Raw genomic sequence first — 22173 nt, forward strand, 5'->3', positions numbered from 1 at the left:
AGGGGTGCCCTAGCCTAAGCCTAGGGGTGCCCTAGCCTAAGGCTAGGGGAGCCCTAACCTTAGGCTAGGGGAGCCCTAACCTTAGCCTAAGCCTTGGGGTGCCCTAGCCCAAGCCTAGGGGTACCCTAGCCTAAGCCTAGGGGTGCCATAGCCTAAGGATAGGGGTGCCCTAGCCTAAGCCTAGGGGTGCCCTAGCCTAAGCCTAGAGGTGTCCTAGCCTAAGGCTAGGGGAGCCCTAGCCATATCCTAAGCCTAGGGGTGCCCTAGCCTAAGCCTAGGGCTCCCCTAGCCTACGCCTAGGAGTGCCCTAACCTAAGCCTAGGGGTGCCCTAGCCTTAGGCTAGTGGAGCCCTAGTCTTAGCCTAAGCCTAGGGGTGCCCTAGCCTAAGCCTAGGGGTCCCCTAGCCTACGCCTAGGAGTGCCCTAGCGTAAGCCTAGGGGTGCCCTAACCTTAGGCTAGTGGAGCCCTAGACTTAGCCTAAGCCTAGGGGTGCCCTAGCCTAAGACTATGGGTGCCCTAGCCTAAGCTTAGGGGTGTCATATTCTAAGCATAGGGGTGCCCTAGCCTAAGACTAGGGGTGCCCTAGGGTTAGGCAAGGGGAGCCCTAGCCTTAGCCTAAGCCTAGGGGTGCACTAGCCTAAGCCTGGGGGTGCCCTAGCCTAAGGCTAGGGGAGCCCTAACCTTAGGCTTGGGGAGCCCTAACCTTAGCCTAAGCCAGGGGTGCCCTAGCCCAAGCCTAGGGGTGCCCTAGCCTAAGCCTAGGGGTGCCCAAGCCTAAGCCTAGGGGTGCCTTAGCCTAAGCCTAGGGGTGTCCTAGTCTTAGGCTAGGGGAGCCCTAGCCTTATCCTAAACCTAGGGGTGCCCTAACCAAAGCCTAGAATTGCCCTAGCCTAAGCCTAGGGGTGCCCTAACCTAAGCTTAGGGTGCCCTAGCCTAAGCTTAGGGGTGCCCTAGCCTTAGGCTAGGGGAGCCTTAGCCTTATCCTAAGCCTAGGGTTGCCCTAGCTTAAGCCTAGGGGTCCCCTAGCCTACGCCTAGGAGTGCCCTAGCCTAAGCCTAGGGGTGCCCTAGCCTAAGGCTAGGGGTGCCCTGCCTAAACCTAGGGGTGCCTTAGCATTAGGCTAGGGGAGCCCTAGCCTTAGCCTAAGCCTAGGGGTGCCCTAGCCTAAGCCTAGGGCTTCCCAACCTAAGCCTAGGGGTGCCCTAGGCTAAGCCTAGGGGTGCCCAAGCCTAAGGCTAGGGGTGCCCTAGCCTTAGTCTAGTGGAGCCCTAGCCCTAGCCTAAGCCTAGGGGTGCCCTAGCTTTAGGCTAGGGGAGCCCAAGCTTTAGCCTAAGCCTAGGGGTGCCCTAGCCTAAGCCTAGGGGTGCCCTAGCCTACGAATAGGGGTGCCCTAGCCTAAGCCTAGGGGTGCCCTCACCTTAGGCTAGGGGAGCCCTAGTCTTAGCCTAAGCCTAGGGGTGCCCAAGCCTAAGACTATGGGTGCCCTAGCCTAAGCTTAGGGGTGTCCTATTCTAAGCCTTGGGGCGCCCTTGCCTCAGCTTAGGGGTGCCCTAGGGTTAGGCAAGGGGAGCCCTAGCCTTAGCCTAAGCATAGGGGTTCCCTAGCCTAAGCTTAGGGGTTCCCTAGCCTAAGCCTAGGGGTGCCCTAGCCTAAGGCTAGGGGAGCCCTAACCTTAGGCTAGGGGAGCCCTAACCTTAGCCTAAGCCTCGGGGTGCCCTAGCCCAAGCCTAGGGGTACCCTAGCCTAAGCCTAGGGGTGCCATAGCCTAAGGATAGGGGTGCCCTAGCCTAAGCCTAGGGGTGCCCTAGCCTAAGCCTAGAGGTGTCCTAGCCTAAGGCTAGGGGAGCCCTAGCCATATCCTAAGCCTAGGGGTGCCCTAGCCTAAGCCTAGGGGTGCCGTAGCCTTAGGCTAGGGGAGCGCTAGCCTTAGCCTATGCCTTGGGGCGCCCTAGCCTAAACCTAGGGGTTCCCTAGCCTAAGCCTAGGGGTGAGCTAGCCTAAGCCTAGGGTGCCCTATCCTAAGCCTAGGGGAGCCCTAGCCTTAGCCTAAGCCTAGGGGTGCCCCAGCCTAAGCCTAGGGGTGCCCTAGCCTAAGTCTAGGGGAGCCTAGCCTAAGCATAGTGGTGCCCTACCCTAAGCCTAGGGGTTCCCTACCTAAGCCTAGGGGTGCCCTAGCCTAAGCCTAGGGGTGCCCTAGCCTAAGCCTAGGGGTTCCTTAGCCAAATCCTAGGGGTGTCCTAGCCTTAGGCTAGGGGAGCCCTAGCCTTATCCTAAGCCTAGGGGTGCCCTAACCTAAGCCTAGGGTTGCCCTAGCCTAAGCCTAGGGGTGCCCTAACCTAAGCTTAGGGTTGCCCTAGCCTAAGCCTAGGGGTGCCCTAGCCGTAGGCTAGGGGAGCCTTAGCCTTATCCTAAGCCTAGGGTTGCCCTAGCCTAAGCCTAGGGCTCCCCTAGCCTACGCCTAGGAGTGCCCTAACCTAAGCCTAGGGGTGCCCTAGCCTTAGGCTAGTGGAGCCCTAGTCTTAGCCTAAGCCTAGGGGTGCCCTAGCCTAAGACTATGGGTGCCCTAGCCTAAGCTTAGGGGTGTCATAGTCTAAGCATAGGGGTGCCCTAGCCTAAGCCTAGGGGTACCCTAGGGTTAGGCAAGGGGAGCCTTAGCCTTAGCCTAAGCCTAGGAGTGCACAAGCCTAAGCCTAGGGGTGCCCTAGCCTAAGCCTAGGGGTGCCCTAACCTAAGCCTAGTGGTGCCCTAGCCTTAGGCTAGTGGAGCCCTATCCTTAGCCTAAGCCTAGGGGTGCCCTAGCATAAGACAAGGGGTGCCCTAGCCTAAGCTTAGGGGTGCCCTAGCCTAAGCCTAGGGGTGTCCTATCCTTAGGCTAGGGGAGCCCTAGCCTTAGCCTAAGCCTAGGGGTGCCCTAGCCTAATCCTAGGGCTCCCGAGCCTAAGCCTATGGGTGCCCTAGCCTAAGCCTAGGGGTGCCTTAGCCTTAGGCTAGGGGAGCCCTAGCCTTAGCCTAAGCCTAGGGGTGCCCTAGCCTAAGCCTAGGGGTTCCCTTGCCTAAGCCTAGGGGTGCCCTAGCCTAAGCCTAGGGGTGCCCTAGCCTAAGGCTAGGGGTGCCCTAGCCTTAGTCTAGTGGAGCCCTAGCCTTAGCTTAAGTCTAGGGGTACCCTAGCCTAAGCCTAGGGTTGCCCTAGCCTAAGCCTAGGCGTGCCCTAGCCTAAGGCTAGGGGTGCCCTAGCCTTAGTCTAGTGGAGCCCTAGCCTTAGCTTAAGTCTAGGGGTACCCTAGCCTAAGCCTAGGTGTGCCCTAGCCTACGCCTAAGGGTGCCCTAGCCTAAGCCAAGGCGTGCACTAGCCCAAGCCTAGTGATGCCCTAGCGTTAGGCTAGAGGAACTCTAGCATAGCTTAAGCCTAGGTGATCACTAGCCTAAGCCTAGGGGTGCCCTAGCCCAAGCCTAGGGTTGCCCTAGCTTAAGCCTAGGGGTTCCCTAGCCTAAGCCTAGGGGTGCCCTAGCCTAAGGCTAGGGGTGCCCTAGCCTAAGCGTAGATGTGCCCTAGCCTAAAACTAGGGGTGACCTACCCTAAGCCTACGGGTGCCCTAGCCTTAGGCTAGCTGAGCCCTAGCCTTACCCTAAGCCTTGGGGTGCCCTAGCCTAAGCCTAGGGGTCCCCTAGGCTAAGCCGAGGAGTGCCCTAGCCTAAGCCAAGGGGTGCCCTAGCCTAAGCCTAGTGGTGCCCTTGCCTTAGGCTAGGGGAGCCGTAGCGGTAGCCTAAGCCTAGGGGTCCCCTAGCCTAAGCCGAGGGGTGCCCTAGCCTAAGCCTAGGGTTGCCCTAGCCTAAGCCTAGGGGTGCCCTAGCCTAAGCCAAGGGGTGCCCTAGCCTAAGCCTAGTGGTGCCCTTGCCTTAGGCTAGGGGAGCCCTAGCGGTAGCCTAAGCCTAGGGGTCCCCTAGCCTAAGCCTAGGGGTTCCCTAGCCTAAGCCTAGGGTTGCCCTAGCTTAAGCCTAGGAGTGCCCTAGCCTAAGCCAAGGGGTGCCCTAGCCTAAGCCTAGTGGTGCCCTTGCCTTAGGCTAGGGGAGCCCTAGCGGTAGCCTAAGCCTAGGGGTCCCCTAGCCTAAGCCTAGGGGTGCCCTAGCTTAAGCCTAGGGTTGCCCTAGCCTAAGCCTAGGGGTGCCTTAGCCTTAGGCTAGGGGTGCCCTAGCCTTAGACTAGCTGAGCCCTTGCCTTAGCCTAAGCCTAGGGGTGCCCTAGCCTACGCCTAGGGGTGCCCTAGCCTAAGCCTAGGGGTGCCCTAGCCTAAGCCTAGTGGTGCCCTTGCCTTAGGCTAGGGGAACCCTAGCGGTAGCCTAAGCCTAGTGGTCCCCTAGCCTAAGCCTAGGGGTGCCCTAGCCTAAGCCTAGGGTTGCCCTAGCCTAAGCCTAGGGGTGCCTTAGCCTTAGGCTAGGGGAGCCCTAGCCTTAGACTAAGCCTAGGGGTGCCCTAGCCTAAGCCTAGGGGTTCCCTAGCCTAAGCCTAGGGGTGCGCTAGTCTAAGCCTAGGGGTGCCCAAGCCTAAGGCTAGGGGTTCCCTAGCCTTAGTCTAGTGGAGCACTAGCCTTAGCCTAAGCCTAGGGGTACTCTAGCCTAAGCCTAGGGGTGCCCTAGTCTAAGCCTAGGGGTGCCCTAGCCTACGCATAGGGGTGCCCTAGCCTTAGGCTAGGGGAGGCCTAGTCTTAGCCTAAGCCTTGGGGTGCCCTAGCCTAAGCTTAGGGGTGCCCTAGCCTAAGCCTAGGTGTGCCCTAGCCTAAGCCTAGGGGTGCCCTACCCTAAGCCTAAGGGTGCCCTAGCCTAAGCCTAGGGGTGCCCTAGCCTTAGGCTAGCTGAGACCTAGCCTTAGCCTAAGCCTAGGGGTGCCCTAGCCTAAGCCTAGGGGTGCCGTAGCCTAAGCCTAGGGGTGCCCTAGCCTAAGCCAAGGGGTGCCCTAGCCTAAGCCTAGGGGTGCCCTAGCCTAAGCCTAGGGGTGCCCTAACCTAAGCCTAAGAGTGCCCTAGCCGAAGCCTAGGGGTGCCCTAGCCTAAGCCTAGGGGTGACTTAGCCTAAGCCTAGGGGTGTCGTAGCCTTAGGCTAGGGAGCCCTAGCCTTATCCTAAGCCTAGGGGTGCCTTAACCTAAGCCTAGGGTTGGCCTAGCCTAAGCCTAGGGGTGCCCTACCCTAAGCCTAGTGGTGCCCTAGCCTTAGGCTAAGCCTAGGGGTGCCCTAGCAAAAGACAAGGGGTGCCCTAGCCTAAGCTTAGGGGCGCCCTAGCCTAAGCCTAGGGGTCCCCTAGCCTAAGCCTAGGGGTGCCCTAGCCTAAGCCTAGGGGTGCCCTAGCGTTAGGCTAGGGCAGCCCTAGCCTTAGCCTAAGACTAGGGGTGCCCTAGCCTAAGCCTAGGGGTGCCCTAACCTAAGCCTATGGGTCTCCTAGCCTAAGCCTAGGGGAGCCCTAGCCCAAGTCTAGGGGTGACCTACCCTAAGCCAAGGGGTGCCCTTCCCTAAGCAAAGGGGTGCCCTAGCCTAAGCCTAGGGGTGTCCTAGCCTAAGGCTAGGGGAGCCCTAGCCATATCCTAAGCCTTCGCGTGCCGTAGCCTAAGCCTAGGGGTGCCCTACCCTTAGACTAGGGGAGCCCTAGCCTTAGCCTAAGCCTTGGGGCGCCCTAGCCTAAACCTAGGGGTTCCCTAGCCTAAGCCTAGGGGTGAGCTAGCCTAAGACTAGGGGTGCCCTAGGCTAAGGCTAGGGGTGCCCTAGCCTTAGTCTAGTGGATACCTAGCCTCAGCCTAAGCTTAGGGGTGCCCTATCCTAAGCCTAGGGGTGCCCTATCCTAAGCCTAGGGGTGCCCTAGCCTTAGTCTAAGCCTAGGGGTGCCCTAGCCCAATCCTAGGGATGCCCTAGCGTTAGGCTAGAGGAGCCCTTGCCTTAGCCTATGCCTAGGGGTGCGTTAGCCTAAGCTTTGGGGTGTCCTAGCCTAAATCTAGGGGTGCCCTAGCCTAAGCCTAGGGATGCCCTAGCGTTAGGCGAGAGGAGCCCTAGCGTTAGCCTAAGCCTAGGGCTGCCCTAGCCTAAGCCTAGGGGTGCCCTAGCCTAAGTCTAGGGGTGCCTTAGCCTAAGCCTAGGGGTACCCTAGCCTTAAGCTAGGGGAGCCCTATCGTTAGCCTAAGCCTAGGGGTGCCCCAGCGTAAGCCTACGGGTGCCCTAGCCTAAGTCTAGGGGAGCTTAGCCTAAGCATAGTGGTGCCCTAAGTTAAGCCTACGGGTTCCCTACCTAAGCCTAGGGGTACCCTAGCCTAAGCGAACGGGTGCCCTAGCCTAAGCCTAGGGGTGCCCTAGCCTAAGCTTAGTGGTACCCTAACCTTAGGCTAGGGGAGCCCTAGCGTTAGCCTAAGCCTATGGGTCCCCTAGCCTAAGCCTAGGGGTGCTCTAGCCTAAGCCTAGGGTTGCCTTTGCCTTAGGCTAGGGTAGCCCTAGCCTTAGCCTAAGTCTAGGGGCGCCCTAGCCTAAGCCTCTGGGTTCCCTAGCCTAAGCATAGGTGTGCCCTAGGCTAAGCCTAGGGGTGCCCTAGCCTAAGCCTAGGGGTACCCTAGCCTAAGCCTAGTGTTGCCCTAGCCTAAGCCTAGGGGTGCCCTAGCCTTAGGCTAGGGGAGCCTTAGCCTTAGCCTAAGCCTAGGGGTGCCCTAGCCTAAGCCTAGGGGTGCCCTAGCCTAAGCCTAGGGGTGCCCTAGTCTTAGGCTAGGGGAGCCCTAGTCTTAGCCTAAGCCTAGGGGTGCCCTAGCCTAAGACTATGGGTGTCCTAGCCTAAGCTTAGGGGTGTCATACTCTAAGCATAGGGGTGCCCTAGCCTAATCCTAGGGGTGCCCTAGTGTTAGGCAAGGGGAGCCCTATCCTTAGCCCAAGCCTAGGGGTGCACTAGCCTAAGCCTAGGGGTGCCCTAGCCTAAGGCTAGGGGAGCCCTAACCTTAGACTAGGGGAGCCCTAACCTTAGCCTAAGCCTAGGGGTGCCCTAGGCCAAGCCTAGGGGTGCCCTAGCCTAATCCTAGGGGTGCCCTAGCCTAAGCCTAGGGGTGCCCTAGCCTCAGCCTAGGGGTGCCCTAGCCTAAGCCTAAGGGTGCCCTAGCCTAAGGTTAGGGGTGCCCTAGCCTTAGTCTAGTGGCGCCCTAGCCTTAGCCTAAACCTACGGGTGCCCTAGCCTAAGCCTAGGGGTGCCGTAGCCTAAGCCTAGGGGTGCCCTAGCCTAAGCTAAGGGGTGCCCTAGCATAAGCCTAGGGGTGCCCTAGCCTAAGCCTAGGGGTGCCCTAGCCTAAGCCTAGGGGTGCCTTAGCCTAAGCCTAGGGATGTCCTAGCCTTAGGCTGGGGGAGCCCTAGCCTTATCCTAAGCCTGGGGTGCCCTAATCTAAGCCTAGGGGTGCCCTAGCCTAAGCCTAGGGGTGCCCTAGGCTAAGCCTAGGGGTTCCCTAGCCTAATCCTAGGGTTGCCCTAGCCTAAGCCTCGGGGTGCCCTAGCCTTAGGCTAGGGGATCCTTACCCTTAGCCTAAACCTAGGGGTGCCCTAGCCTAAGCCTAGGGGTGCCCTAGCCTTAGGCTAGGGGTGCCCTAGTCTTAGCCTAAGCCTAGGGGTGCCCTAGCCTAAGACTATGGGTGCCCTAGCCTAAGCTTAGGGGTGTCATAGTCTAAGCATAATTGTACCCTAGCCTAAGCCTAGGGGTGCCCTAGGTTTAGGCAAGGGGAGCCCTAGCCTTAGCCTAAGCCTAGGGGTGCCCTAGCCTAAGCCTAGGGGTGCCTTAGCCTAAGGCTAGGGGAGCCCTAACCTAAGGCTAGGGGAGCCCTAACCTTAGCCTAAGTCTAGGGATGCTCTAGCCCAAGCCTAGGGGTGCCCTAGCCTAAGCCTAGGGGTGACCTAGCCTAAGCCTAGGGGTGCCGTAGCCTAAGCCTAGGGGTGCCCTAGCCTAAGCCAAGGCGTGCCCTAGCCTAAGCCTACGGGTGCCCTAGCCTAAGCCTAGGGGTGCCCTAGCCTAAGCCTAGGGGTGCCTTAGCCTAATCCTAGGGATGCCCTAGCGTTAGGCTAGAGGAGCTCTAGCATAGGCTAAGCCTAGGGGATCCCTAGCCTAAGCCTAGGGGTGGCCTAGCACAAGCCTAGGGGTGCCCTAGCCTAAGCCTAGGGGTGCCCTACCCTAAGCCTAGGGGTGCCCTAGCCTAAGCCTAGGGGTGCCCTAGCCTTAGTCTAGTGGAGCCCTAGCCTTAGCCTAAGCCTAGGGGTGCCCTAGCCTAAGCGTAGATGTGCCCTAGCCTAAAACTAGGGGTGACCTACCCTAAGCATAGGGGTGCCCTAACCTTAGGCTAGCTGAGCCCTAGCCCTAGCCTAAGCCTAGGGGTGCCCTAGCCTAAGCCTAGGGGTGCCCTAGCCTAAGCCTAGGGCTGCCCTAGCCTAAGCCTAGGGGTGCCCTAGCCTTAGGCTAGCTGAGACCTAGCCTTAGCCTAAGCCTAGGGGTGCCCTAGCATAAGCCTAGGGGTGCCCTAACCTAAGCCTAGGGGTGCCCTAGCCGAAGCCTAGGGGTGCCCTAGCGTAAGCCTAGGGGTGACTTAGCCTAAGCCTAGGGGTGTCCTAGCCTTAGGCTAGGGGAGCCCTAGCCTTATCCTAAGTCTAGGGGTGCCTTAACCTAAGCCTAGGCTTGACCTAGCCTAAGCCTAGGGGTGCCCTACCCTAAGCCTAGGGGTGCCCTAGCCTTAGGCTAGCGGAGCCCTAGCCTTAGCCGAAGCCTAGGGGTGCCCTAGAAAAAGACAAGGGGTGCCCTAGCCTAAGCTTATGGGCGACCAAGCCTAAGCCTAGGGATCCCCTAGCCTAAGCCTAGGGGTGCCCTTGCCTAAGCCTAGGGGTGCCCTAGCGTTAGGCTAGGGGAGCCCTAGCCTTAGCCTAAGACTAGGGGTGCCGTAGCCTAAGCCTATGGGTTCCCTAGCCTAAGCCAAGGGGTGCCCTAGCCTAAGCTTAGGGGTGCCCTAGCCTAAGCCTAGGGGTGCCCTAACCTAAGCCTAGGGGTGCCCTAGCCGAAGCCTAGGGGTGCCCTAGCCTAAGCCTAGGGGTCACTTAGCCTAAGCCTAGGGGTGTCCTAGCCTTAGGCTAGCGGAGCCCTAGCCTTAGAATAAGCCTAGGGGTGCCCTAGCAAAAGACAAGGGGTGCCCTAGCCTAAGCTTAGGGGCGCCCTAGCCTAAGCCTAGGGGTCCCCTAGCCTAAGCCTAGGGGTGCCCTAGCCTAAGCCTAGGGGTGACTTAGCCTAAGCCTAGGGGTGTCGTAGCCTTAGGCTAGGGAGCCCTAGCCTTATCCTAAGCCTAGGGGTGCCTTAACCTAAGCCTAGGGTTGGCCTAGCCTAAGCCTAGGGGTGCCCTACCCTAAGCCTAGTGGTGCCCTAGCCTTAGGCTAAGCCTAGGGGTGCCCTAGCAAAAGACAAGGGGTGCCCTAGCCTAAGCTTAGGGGCGCCCTAGCCTAAGCCTAGGGGTCCCCTAGCCTAAGCCTAGGGGTGCCCTAGCCTAAGCCTAGGGGTGCCCTAGCGTTAGGCTAGGGCAGCCCTAGCCTTAGCCTAAGACTAGGGGTGCCCTAGCCTAAGCCTAGGGGTGCCCTAACCTAAGCCTATGGGTCTCCTAGCCTAAGCCTAGGGGAGCCCTAGCCCAAGTCTAGGGGTGACCTACCCTAAGCCAAGGGGTGCCCTTCCCTAAGCAAAGGGGTGCCCTAGCCTAAGCCTAGGGGTGTCCTAGCCTAAGGCTAGGGGAGCCCTAGCCATATCCTAAGCCTTCGCGTGCCGTAGCCTAAGCCTAGGGGTGCCCTACCCTTAGACTAGGGGAGCCCTAGCCTTAGCCTAAGCCTTGGGGCGCCCTAGCCTAAACCTAGGGGTTCCCTAGCCTAAGCCTAGGGGTGAGCTAGCCTAAGACTAGGGGTGCCCTAGGCTAAGGCTAGGGGTGCCCTAGCCTTAGTCTAGTGGATACCTAGCCTCAGCCTAAGCTTAGGGGTGCCCTATCCTAAGCCTAGGGGTGCCCTATCCTAAGCCTAGGGGTGCCCTAGCCTTAGTCTAAGCCTAGGGGTGCCCTAGCCCAATCCTAGGGATGCCCTAGCGTTAGGCTAGAGGAGCCCTTGCCTTAGCCTATGCCTAGGGGTGCGTTAGCCTAAGCTTTGGGGTGTCCTAGCCTAAATCTAGGGGTGCCCTAGCCTAAGCCTAGGGATGCCCTAGCGTTAGGCGAGAGGAGCCCTAGCGTTAGCCTAAGCCTAGGGCTGCCCTAGCCTAAGCCTAGGGGTGCCCTAGCCTAAGTCTAGGGGTGCCTTAGCCTAAGCCTAGGGGTACCCTAGCCTTAAGCTAGGGGAGCCCTATCGTTAGCCTAAGCCTAGGGGTGCCCTAGCGTAAGCCTACGGGTGCCCTAGCCTAAGTCTAGGGGAGCTTAGCCTAAGCATAGTGGTGCCCTAAGTTAAGCCTACGGGTTCCCTACCTAAGCCTAGGGGTACCCTAGCCTAAGCCAACGGGTGCCCTAGCCTAAGCCTAGGGGTGCCCTAGCCTAAGCTTAGTGGTACCCTAACCTTAGGCTAGGGGAGCCCTAGCGTTAGCCTAAGCCTATGGGTCCCCTAGCCTAAGCCTAGGGGTGCTCTAGCCTAAGCCTAGGGTTGCCTTTGCCTTAGGCTAGGGTAGCCCTAGCCTTAGCCTAAGCCTAGGGGCGCCCTAGCCTAAGCCTCTGGGTTCCCTAGCCTAAGCATAGGTGTGCCCTAGGCTAAGCCTAGGGGTGCCCTAGCCTAAGCCTAGGGGTACCCTAGCCTAAGCCTAGTGTTGCCCTAGCCTAAGCCTAGGGGTGCCCTAGCCTTAGGCTAGGGGAGCCTTAGCCTTAGCCTAAGCCTAGGGGTGCCCTAGCCTAAGCCTAGGGGTGCCCTAGCCTAAGCCTAGGGGTGCCCTAGTCTTAGGCTAGGGGAGCCCTAGTCTTAGCCTAAGCCTAGGGGTGCCCTAGCCTAAGACTATGGGTGTCCTAGCCTAAGCTTAGGGGTGTCATACTCTAAGCATAGGGGTGCCCTAGCCTAATCCTAGGGGTGCCCTAGTGTTAGGCAAGGGGAGCCCTATCCTTAGCCCAAGCCTAGGGGTGCACTAGCCTAAGCCTAGGGGTGCCCTAGCCTAAGGCTAGGGGAGCCCTAACCTTAGACTAGGGGAGCCCTAACCTTAGCCTAAGCCTAGGGGTGCCCTAGGCCAAGCCTAGGGGTGCCCTAGCCTAATCCTAGGGGTGCCCTAGCCTAAGCCTAGGGGTGCCCTAGCCTCAGCCTAGGGGTGCCCTAGCCTAAGCCTAAGGGTGCCCTAGCCTAAGGTTAGGGGTGCCCTAGCCTTAGTCTAGTGGCGCCCTAGCCTTAGCCTAAACCTACGGGTGCCCTAGCCTAAGCCTAGGGGTGCCGTAGCCTAAGCCTAGGGGTGCCCTAGCCTAAGCTAAGGGGTGCCCTAGCATAAGCCTAGGGGTGCCCTAGCCTAAGCCTAGGGGTGCCCTAGCCTAAGCCTAGGGGTGCCTTAGCCTAAGCCTAGGGATGTCCTAGCCTTAGGCTGGGGGAGCCCTAGCCTTATCCTAAGCCTGGGGTGCCCTAATCTAAGCCTAGGGGTGCCCTAGCCTAAGCCTAGGGGTGCCCTAGGCTAAGCCTAGGGGTTCCCTAGCCTAATCCTAGGGTTGCCCTAGCCTAAGCCTCGGGGTGCCCTAGCCTTAGGCTAGGGGATCCTTACCCTTAGCCTAAACCTAGGGGTGCCCTAGCCTAAGCCTAGGGGTGCCCTAGCCTTAGGCTAGGGGTGCCCTAGTCTTAGCCTAAGCCTAGGGGTGCCCTAGCCTAAGACTATGGGTGCCCTAGCCTAAGCTTAGGGGTGTCATAGTCTAAGCATAATTGTACCCTAGCCTAAGCCTAGGGGTGCCCTAGGTTTAGGCAAGGGGAGCCCTAGCCTTAGCCTAAGCCTAGGGGTGCCCTAGCCTAAGCCTAGGGGTGCCTTAGCCTAAGGCTAGGGGAGCCCTAACCTAAGGCTAGGGGAGCCCTAACCTTAGCCTAAGTCTAGGGATGCTCTAGCGCAAGCCTAGGGGTGCCCTAGCCTAAGCCTAGGGGTGACCTAGCCTAAGCCTAGGGGTGCCGTAGCCTAAGCCTAGGGGTGCCCTAGCCTAAGCCAAGGCGTGCCCTAGCCTAAGCCTACGGGTGCCCTAGCCTAAGCCTAGGGGTGCCCTAGCCTAAGCCTAGGGGTGCCTTAGCCTAATCCTAGGGATGCCCTAGCGTTAGGCTAGAGGAGCTCTAGCATAGGCTAAGCCTAGGGGATCCCTAGCCTAAGCCTAGGGGTGGCCTAGCACAAGCCTAGGGGTGCCCTAGCCTAAGCCTAGGGGTGCCCTACCCTAAGCCTAGGGGTGCCCTAGCCTAAGCCTAGGGGTGCCCTAGCCTTAGTCTAGTGGAGCCCTAGCCTTAGCCTAAGCCTAGGGGTGCCCTAGCCTAAGCGTAGATGTGCCCTAGCCTAAAACTAGGGGTGACCTACCCTAAGCATAGGGGTGCCCTAACCTAAGGCTAGCTGAGCCCTAGCCCTAGCCTAAGCCTAGGGGTGCCCTAGCCTAAGCCTAGGGGTGCCCTAGCCTAAGCCTAGGGCTGCCCTAGCCTAAGCCTAGGGGTGCCCTAGCCTTAGGCTAGCTGAGACCTAGCCTTAGCCTAAGCCTAGGGGTGCCCTAGCATAAGCCTAGGGGTGCCCTAACCTAAGCCTAGGGGTGCCCTAGCCGAAGCCTAGGGGTGCCCTAGCGTAAGCCTAGGGGTGACTTAGCCTAAGCCTAGGGGTGTCCTAGCCTTAGGCTAGGGGAGCCCTAGCCTTATCCTAAGCCTAGGGGTGCCTTAACCTAAGCCTAGGCTTGACCTAGCCTAAGCCTAGGGGTGCCCTACCCTAAGCCTAGGGGTGCCCTAGCCTTAGGCTAGCGGAGCCCTAGCCTTAGCCTAAGCCTAGGGGTGCCCTAGAAAAAGACAAGGGGTGCCCTAGCCTAAGCTTATGGGCGACCAAGCCTAAGCCTAGGGATCCCCTAGCCTAAGCCTAGGGGTGCCCTTGCCTAAGCCTAGGGGTGCCCTAGCGTTAGGCTAGGGGAGCCCTAGCCTTAGCCTAAGACTAGGGGTGCCGTAGCCTAAGCCTATGGGTTCCCTAGCCTAAGCCAAGGGGTGCCCTAGCCTAAGCTTAGGGGTGCCCTAGCCTAAGCCTAGGGGTGCCCTAACCTAAGCCTAGGGGTGCCCTAGCCGAAGCCTAGGGGTGCCCTAGCCTAAGCCTAGGGGTCACTTAGCCTAAGCCTAGGGGTGTCCTAGCCTTAGGCTAGCGGAGCCCTAGCCTTAGAATAAGCCTAGGGGTGCCCTAGCAAAAGACAAGGGGTGCGCTAGCCTAAGCTTAGGGGCGCCCTAGCCTAAGCCTAGGGGTCCCCTAGCCTAAGCCTAGGGGTGCCCTAGCCTAAGCCTAGGGGTGCCCTAGCGTTAGGCTAGGGGAGCCCTAGCCTTAGCCTAAGACAAGGGGTGCCCTAGCCTAAGCCTAGGGGTGCCCTAGCCTAAGCCTATGGGTGCCCTAGCCTAACCCTAGGGGAGCCCTAACCTAAGCCTAGGGGTGCCCTAGCCCAAGCCTAGGGGTGCCCTAGCCTAAGCCTAGGGGTTCCCTAGCCTATGCCTAGGGGTGCCCTAGCCTAAGGTTAGGGGTACCCTGGCCTTAGTCTAGTGGAGCCCTAGCCTTAGCCTAAGCTTAGGGGTGCCCTAGCCTAAGCGTAGATGTGCCCTAGCCTAAGCCTAGGGGTGCCCTAGCCTAAGCCTAGGGGTGTCCTAGCCTAAGGCGAGGGGAGCCCTAGCCATATCCTAAGCCTTCGCGTGCCCTAGCCTAAGCCTAGGGGTGCCCTACCCTTAGACTAGGGGAGCCCTAGCCTTAGCCTAAGCTTAGGGGTGCCCTAGCCTAAGCGTAGATGTGCCCTAGCCTAAGCCTAGGGGTGCCCTAGCCTAAGCCTAGGGGTGTCCTAGCCTAAGGCGAGGGGAGCCCTAGCCATATCCTAAGCCTTCGCGTGCCCTAGCCTAAGCCTAGGTGTGAGCTAGCCTAAGCCTAGGGGTGCCCTAGGCTAAGGCTAGGGGTGCCCTAGCCTTAGTCTAGTGGAGACCTAGCCTCAGCCTAAGCTGAGGGGTGCCCTATCCTAAGCCTAGGGATGCCCTATCCTAAGCCTAGGGGTGCCCTAGCCTTAGTCTAAGCCTAGGGGTGCCCTAGCCCAAGTCAAGGGATGCCCTAGCGTTAGGCTAGAGGAGCCCTTGCCTTATCCTAAGCCTAGGGGTGCCTTAGCCTAAGCTTTGGGGTGTCCTAGCCTAAGTCTAGGGGTGCCCTAGCCTAAGCCTAGGGATGCCCTAGCGTTAGGCTAGAGGAGCCCTAGCCTTAGCCTAAGCCTAGGGGTGCCCTAGCCTAAGCCTAGGGGTGCCCTAGCCTAAGTTTAGGGGTGCCTTAGCCTAAGCCTAGGGGTGCCCTAGCCTTAAGCTAGGGGAGCCCTATCGTTAGCCTAAGTCTAGGGGTGCCCCAGCGTAAGCCTAGGGGTGCCCTAGCCTAAGTCTAGGGGAGCCTAGCCTAAGCATAGTGGTGCCCTAAGTTAAGCCTACGGGTTCCCTACCTAAACCTAGGGGTGCCCTAGCCTAAGCCAACGGGTGCCCTAGCCTAAGCCTAGGGGTGCCCTAGCCTAAGCTTAGTGGTGCCCTAACCTTAGGCTAGGGGAGCCCTAGCGTTAGCCTAAGCCTATGGGTCCCCTAGCCTAACCCTAGGGGTGCCCTAGCCTAAGCCTAGGGGCGCCCTCGCCTAAGCCTTGTGTTGCCCTAGCCTAAGCCTAGGGGTGCCCTAGCCTTAGGCTAGGGGAGCCTTAGCCTTACCCTAAGCCTAGGGGTGCCCTAGCCTAAGACTAGGGGTCCGCTAGCCTTCGCCTTGGAGTGCCCTAGCCTAAGCCTAGGGGTGCCCTAGCCTTAGGCTAGAGGAGCCCTAGTCTTAGCCTAACTCTAGGGGTGCCCTAGCCTAAGACTATGGGAGCCCTAGCCTAAGCATAGGGGTGTCATACTCTAAGCATACGGGTGCCCTAGCCTAATCCTAGAGGTGCCCTAGTGTTAGGCAAGGGGAGCCCTATCCTTAGCCTAAGCCTAGGGGTGCACTAGCCTAAGCCTAGGGGTGCCCTAGCCTAAGGCTAGGAGAGCCCTAACCTTAGGCTAGGGGAGCCCTAACCTTAGCCTAAGCCTAGGGGTGCCCTAGCCCAAGCCTAGGGGTGCCCTAGCCTAAGCCTAGGGGTGCCCTAGCCTAAGCCTAGGGGTGCCCTAGCCTAAGCCTAGGGTTGCCCTAGCCTAAGCCTAGGGGTGCCCTAGCCTAAGGTTAGGGGTGCCCTAGCCTTAGTCTAGTGGCGCCCTAGCCTTAGCCTAAACTTACGGGTGCCCTAGCCTAAGCCTAGGGGTGCCGTAGCCTAAGCCTAGGGGTGCCCTAGCCTAAGCCAAGGGGTGCCCTAACCTAAGCCTAGGGGTGCCCTAGCCTAAGCCTTGGGATGCCCTAGCCTAAGCCTAGGGGTGCCTTAGCCTAAGCCTAGGGATGTCCTAGCCTTAGGCTAGGGGAGCCCTAGCCTTATCCTAAGCCTGGGGTGCCCTAACCTAAGCCTAGGGGTGCCCTAGCCTAAGCCTAGGGGTGCCCTAGGCTGAGCCTAGGGGTGCCCTAGCCTAAGCCTAGGGTTGCCCTAGCCTAAGCCTAGGGGTGCCCTAGCCTTAGGCTAGGGGATCCTTAGCTTCAGCCTAAGCCTAGGGGTGCCCTAGCCTAAGCCTAGGGGTCCCCTAGCCTACGCCTAGGAGTGCCCTAGCCTAAGCCTAGGGGTGCCCTAGCCTTAGGCTAGGGGAGCCCTAGTCTTAGCCTAAGCCTAGGGGTGCCCTAGCCTAAGACTATGGGTGCCCTAGCCTAAGCTTAGGGGTGTCATAGTCTAAGCATAGTTGTGCCCTAGCCTAAGCCTAGGGGTGCCCTAGGTTTAGGCAAGGGGAGCCCTAGCCTTAGCCTAAGCCTAGGGGTGCCCTAGCCTAAGCCTAGGGGTGCCTTAGCCTAAGGCTAGGGGAGCCCTAACCTAAGGCTAGGGGAGCCCTAACCTTAGCCTAAGCCTAGGGGTGCTCTAGCCCAAGCCTAGGGGTGCCCTAGCCTAAGCCTAGGGGTGACCTAGCCTAAGCCTAGGGGTGCCGTAGCCTAAGCCTAGGGGTGCCCTAGCCTATGCCAAGGCGTGCCCTACCCTAAGCCTAGGGGTGCCGTAGCCTAAGCCTAGGGGTGCCCTAGCCTAAGCCTAGGGGTGCCTTAGCCTAATCCTAGGGGTGTCCTAGCCTTGGGCTAGGGGAGCCCTAGCCTTATCCTAAGCATAGGGGTTCCCTAACCTAATCCTAGGGGTGCCATAGCCTAAGCCTAGGAGTGCCCTAACCTAAGCCTAGGGGTGCCCTACCCTAAGCCTAGCGGTGCCCTAGCCTAAGCCTAGGGGAGCCCTAACCTAAGGCTAGGGGAGCCCTAACCTTAGCCTAAGCCTAGGGGTGCCCTAGCATAAGACAAGGGGTGCCCTAGCCTAAGCTTAGGGGTGCCCTAGCCTAAGCCTAGGGGTGTCCTAGCCTTAGGCTAGGGGAGCCCTAGCCTTAGCATAAGCTTAGGGGTGCCCGAGCCTAATCCTAGGGGTGCCCTAGCCTAAGCCTAGGGGTGCCCTAGCCTAAGCCTAGGGGTGCCCTAGCCTAAGCCTAGGGGTGCCTTAGCCTTAGGCTAGGGGAGCCCTAGCCTTAGCCTAAGCCTAGGGGTGCCCTAGCCTAAGCCTAGGGGTTCCCTTGCCTAAGCCTAGGGGTGCCCTAGCCTAAGCCGAGGGGTGCCCTAGCCTAAGGCTAGGGGTGCCCTAGCCTTAGTCTAGTGGAGCCCTAGCCTTAGCCTAAGCCTAGGGGTACCCTTGCCTAAGCCTAGGGGTGCCCTAGCCTAAACCTAGGGGTGCCCTATCCTTGGGGTAGCTGAGCCCTAGCCGTAGCCTAAGCCTAGGGGTGCCCTAGCCTACGCCTAAGGGTGCACTAGCCCAAGCCTAGGGATGCCCGAGCGTTAGGCTAGAGGAGCTCTAGCATAGGCTAAGCCTATGGGATCCCTAGCCTAAGCCTATGGGTTCCCTAGCCTAAGCCTAGGGGTGCCCTAGCCTAAGGCTAGGGTTGCCCTAGCCTTAGTCTAATGGAGCCCTAGCCTTAGCCTAAGACTAGGGGTGCCCTAGCCTAAGCGTAGATGTGCCCTAGCCTAAAAATAGGGGTGACCTACCCTAAGCCTAGGGGTGCCCTAACCTTAGGCTAGCTGAGCCCTAGCCTTAGCGTAAGCCTAGGGGTGCCCTAGCCTAAGCCTAGGGGTGCCCTAGCCTAAGCCTAGGAGTGCCCTAGCCTAAGCCAAGGGGTGCCCTAGCCTAATCTTAGGGGTGCCCTAGCCTTAGCCTAGCTGAGCCTTTGCCTTAGCCTAAGCCTAGGGGTGCCCTAGGCTAAGCCTAGGGGTGCCCAAGCCTAAGGCGAGGGGTGCCCTAGCCTTAGTCTAGTGGAGCCCTAGCCTTAGCCTAAGCCTAGGGGTGCCCTAGCCTAAGCCTAGGGGTGCCCTAGCTTTAGGCTAGGGGAGCCCTAGCTTTAGCCTAAGCCTAGGGGTGCCCTAGCCTAAGCCTAGGGGTGCCCTAGCCTATGAATAGGGGTGCCCTAGCCTAAGCCTAGGGGTGCCCTCACCTTAGGCTAGGGGAGCCCTAGTCTTAGCCTAAGCCTAGGGGTGCCCAACCCTAAGACTATGGGTGATCTAGCCTAAGCTTAGGGGTGTCCTAGTCTAAGCCTTGGGGTGCCCTAGCCTAAGATTAGGGGTGCCCTAGGGTTAGACAAGGGGATCCCTAGCCTTAGCCTAAGCATAGGGGTGCCCTAGCCTAAGCTTAGGGGTGCCCTAGCCTAAGCCTAGGGGTGCCCTGGCCTAAGGCTAGGGGAGCCCTAACCTTAGGCTAGGGGAGCCCTAACCTTAGCCTAAGCCTCGGGGTGCCCTAGCCCAAGCCTAGGGGTACCCTAGCCTAAGCCTAGGGGTGCCATAGCCTAATGCCAGGGGTGCCCTAGCCTAAGCCTAGGGGTGCCCTAGCCTAAGCCTAGGGGTGTCCTAGCCTAAGGCTAGGGGAGCCCTAGCCATATCCTAAGCCTAGGGGTGCCCTAGCCTAAGCCTAGGGGTGCCGTAGCCTTAGGCTAGGGGAACCCTAGCCTTAGCCTATGCCTTGGGGCGCCCTAGCCTAAACCTAGGGGTTCCCTAGCCTAAGCCTAGGGGTGAGCTAGCCTAAGCCTAGGGTGCCCTATCCTAAGCCTAAGGGAGCCCTAGCCTTAGCCTAAGCCTAGGGGTGCCCCAAGCGTAAGACTAGGGGTGCCCTAGCCTAAGTCTTGGGGAGCCTAGCCTAAGCATAGTGGTGCCCTAACCTAAGCCTAGGGGTTCCCTACCTAAGCCTAGGGGTGCCCTAGCCTAAGCCAACGGGTGCCCTAGCCTAAGCCTAGGGGTGCCCTAGCCTAAGTTTAGTGGTGCCCTAGCCTTAGGCTAGGGGAGCCCTAGCGTTAGCCTAAGCCTAGGGGTCCCCTAGCCTAAGCCTAGGGGTGCCCTAGCCTAAGCCTAGGGGTGCCCTAGGCTAAGCCTAGGGGTGCCCTAGCCTAAGGCTAGGGTTGCCCTATCCTTGGTCTAGTGGAGCCCTAACCTTAGCCTAAGCCTAGGGGTTCCCTAGCCTTAGGCTAGTGGAGCCCTATTCTTAACCTAAGCCTAGGGGTGCCCTAGCCTAAGACTATGGGTGCCCTAGCCTAAGCTTAGGGGTGTCATAGTCTAAGCATAGGGGTGCCCTAGCCTAAGCCTAGGGGTGCCCTAGGGTTAGGAAAGGGGAGCCCTAGCCTTAGCCTAAGTCTAGGGGTGCACTAGCCTAACCTGGGGGTGCCCTAGCCTAAGGCTAGGGGAGCGTTAACCTTAGGCTAGGGGAGCCCTAACCTTAGCCTAAGCCTAGGGGTGCCCTAGCCCAAGCCTAGGGGTGCCCTAGCCTAAGCCTAGGGGTGCCTTAGCCTAAGCCTAGGGGTGTCCTAGCCTTAGGCTAGGGGAGCCCTAGCCTTATCCTAAGCCTAGGGGTGCCCTAACCTAAGCCTAGAGTTGCCCTAGCCTAAGCCTAGGGGTGGCCTAACCTAAGCTTAGGGTTGCCCTAGCCTAAGCCTAGGGGTTCCCTAGCCTTAGGCTAGGGGAGCCTTAGCCTTATCCTAAGCCTAGGGTTGCCCTAGCCTAAGCCTAGGGGTCCCCTAGCCAACGCCTAGGAGTGCCCTAGCCTAAGCCTAGGGGTGCCCTAGCCTAAGGCTAGGGGTGCCCTGCCTAAACCTAGGGGTGCCTTAGCATTAGGCTAGGGGAGCCCTAGCCTTAGCCTAAGCCTAGGGGTGCCCTAGCCTAAGCCTAGGGGTTCCCAACCTAAGCCTAGGGGTGCCCTAGGCTAAGCATAGGGGTGCCCAAGCCTAAGGCTAGGGGTGCCCTAGCCTTAGTCTAGTGGAGCCCTAGCCTTAGCCTAAGCCTAGGGGTGCCCTAGCCTAAGCCTAGGGGTGCCCTAGCTTTAGGCTAGGGGAGCCCTAGCTTTACCCTAAGCCTTGGGGTGCCCTAGCCTAAGCCTAGGGGTTCCCTAGCCTAAGCCTAGGGGTGAGCTAGCCTAAGCCTAGGGTGCCCTATCCTAAGCCTAGGGGAGCCCTAGCCTTAGCCTAAGCCTAGGGGTGCCCCAGCGTAAGACTAGGGGTGCCCAGCATAAGTCTTGGGGAGCCTAGCCTAAGCATAGTGGTGCCCTAACCTAAGCCTAGGGGTTCCCTACCTAAGCCTAGGGGTGCCCTAGCCTAAGCCAACGGGTGCCCTAGCCTAAGTCTAGGGGTGCCCTAGCCTAAGTTTAGTGGTGCCCTAGCCTTAGGCTAGGGGAGCCCTAGCATTAGCCTAAGCCTAGGGGTCCCCTAGCCTAAGCCTAGGGGTGCCCTAGCCTAAGCCTAGGGGTGCCCTAGGCTAAGCCTAGGGGTGCCCTAGCCTAAGGCTAGGGGTGCCCTAGCCTTGGTCTAGTGGAGCCCTAACTTTAGCCTAAGCCTAGGGGTTCCCTAGCCTTAGGCTAGTGGAGCCCTAGTCTTAGCCTAAGCCTAGGGGTGCCCTAGCCTAAGACTATGGGTGCCCTAGCCTAAGCTTAGGGGTGTCATAGTCTAAGCATAGGGGTGCCCTAGCCTAAACCTAGGGGTGCCCTAGTGTTAGGAAAGGGGAGCCCTAGCCTTAGCCTAAGCCTAGGGGTGCACTAGCCTAACCTGGGGGTGCCCTAGCCTAAGGCTAGGGGAGCGTTAACCTTAGGCTAGGGGAGCCCTAACCTTAGCCTAAGCCTAGGGGTGCCCTAGCCCAAGCCTAGGGGTGCCCTAGCCTAAGCCTAGGGGTGCCTTAGCCTAAGCCTAGGGGTGTCCTAGCCTTAGGCTAGGGGAGCCCTAGCCTTATCCTAAGCCTAGGGGTGCCCTAACCTAAACCTAGAGTTGCCCTAGCCTAAGCCTAGGGGTGGCCTAACCTAAGCTTAGGGTTGCCCTAGCCTAAGCCTAGGGGTGCCCTAGCCTTAGGCTAGGGGAGCCTTAGCCTTATCCTAAGCCTAGGGTTGCCCTAGCCTAAGCCTAGGGGTCCCCTAGCCTACGCCTAGGAGTGCCCTAGCCTAAGCCTAGGGGTGCCCTAGCCTAAGGCTAGGGGTGCCCTGCCTAAACCTAGGGGTGCCTTAGCATTAGGCTAGGGGAGCCCTAGCCTTAGCCTAAGCCTAGGGGTGCCCTAGCCTAAGCCTAGGGGTTCCCAACCTAAGCCTAGGGGTGCCCTAGGCTAAGCCTAGGGGTGCCCAAGCCTAAGGCTAGGGGTGCCCTAGCCTTAGTCTAGTGGAGCCCTAGCCTTAGCCTAAGCCTAGGGGTGCCTTAGCCTAAGCCTAGGGGTGCCCTAGCTTTAGGCTAGGGGAGCCCTAGCTTTAGCCTAAGCCTAGGGGTGCCCTAGCCTAAGCCTAGGGGTGCCCTAGCCTACGAATAGGGGTGCCCTAGCCTAAGTCTAGGGGTGCCCTCACCTTAGGCTAGGGGAGCCCTAGTCTTAGCCTAAGCCTAGGGGTGCCCAAGCCTAAGACTATGGGTGCCCTAGCCTAAGCTTAGGGGTGTCCTAGTCTAAGCCTTGGGGCGCCCTTGCATCAGCTTAGGGGTGCCCTAGGGTTAGGCAAGGGGAGCCCTAGCCTTAGCCTAAGCATAGGGGTGCCCTAGCCTAAGCCTAGGGGTGCCCTAGCCTAAGGCTAGGGGAGCCCTAACCTTAGGCTAGGGGAGCCCTAACCTTAGCCTAAGCCTCGGGGTGCCCTAGCCCAAGCCTAGGGGTACCCTAGCCTAAGCCTAGGGGTGCCATAGCCTAAGGCTAGGGGTGCCCTAGCCTAAGCCTAGGGGTGCCCTAGCCTAAGCCTAGAGGTGTCCTAGCCTAAGGCTAGGGGAGCCCTAGCCATATCCTAAGCCTAGGGGTGCCCTAGCCTAAGGCTAGGGGTGCCGTAGCCTTAGGCTAGGGGAGCCCTAGCCTTAGCCTATGCCTTGGGGCGCCCTAGCCTAAACCTAGGGGTTCCCTAGCCTAAGCCTAGGGGTGAGCTAGCCTAAGCCTAGGGTGCCCTATCCTAAGATTAGGGGAGCCCTAGCCTTAGCCTAAGCCTAGGGGTGCCCCATGGTAAGCCTAGGGGTGCCCTAGCCTAAGTCTAGGGGAGCCTAGCCTAAGCATAGTGGTGCCCTAACCTAAGCGTAGGGGTTCCCTAGCTAAGCCTAGGGGTGCCCTAGCCTAACCCAACGGGTGCCCTAGCCTAAGCCTAGGGGTGCCCTAGCCTAAGGCTAGGGGAGCCCTAACCTTAGACTAGGGGAGCCCTAACCTTAGCCTAAGCCTAGGGGTGCCCTAGGCCAAGCCTAGGGGTGCCCTAGCCTAATCCTAGGGGTGCCCTAGCCTAAGCCTAGGGGTGCCCTAGCCTCAGCCTAGGGGTGCCCTAGCCTAAGCCTAAGGGTGCCCTAGCCTAAGGTTAGGGGTGCCCTAGCCTTAGTCTAGTGGCGCCCTAGCCTTAGCCTAAACCTACGGGTGCCCTAGCCTAAGCCTAGGGGTGCCGTAGCCTAAGCCTAGGGGTGCCCTAG

This window comes from Tenrec ecaudatus, assembly GCF_050624435.1.
Source record: "Tenrec ecaudatus isolate mTenEca1 chromosome 14 unlocalized genomic scaffold, mTenEca1.hap1 SUPER_14_unloc_6, whole genome shotgun sequence".
Classification (NCBI taxonomy): Eukaryota; Metazoa; Chordata; class Mammalia; order Afrosoricida; family Tenrecidae; genus Tenrec; species Tenrec ecaudatus.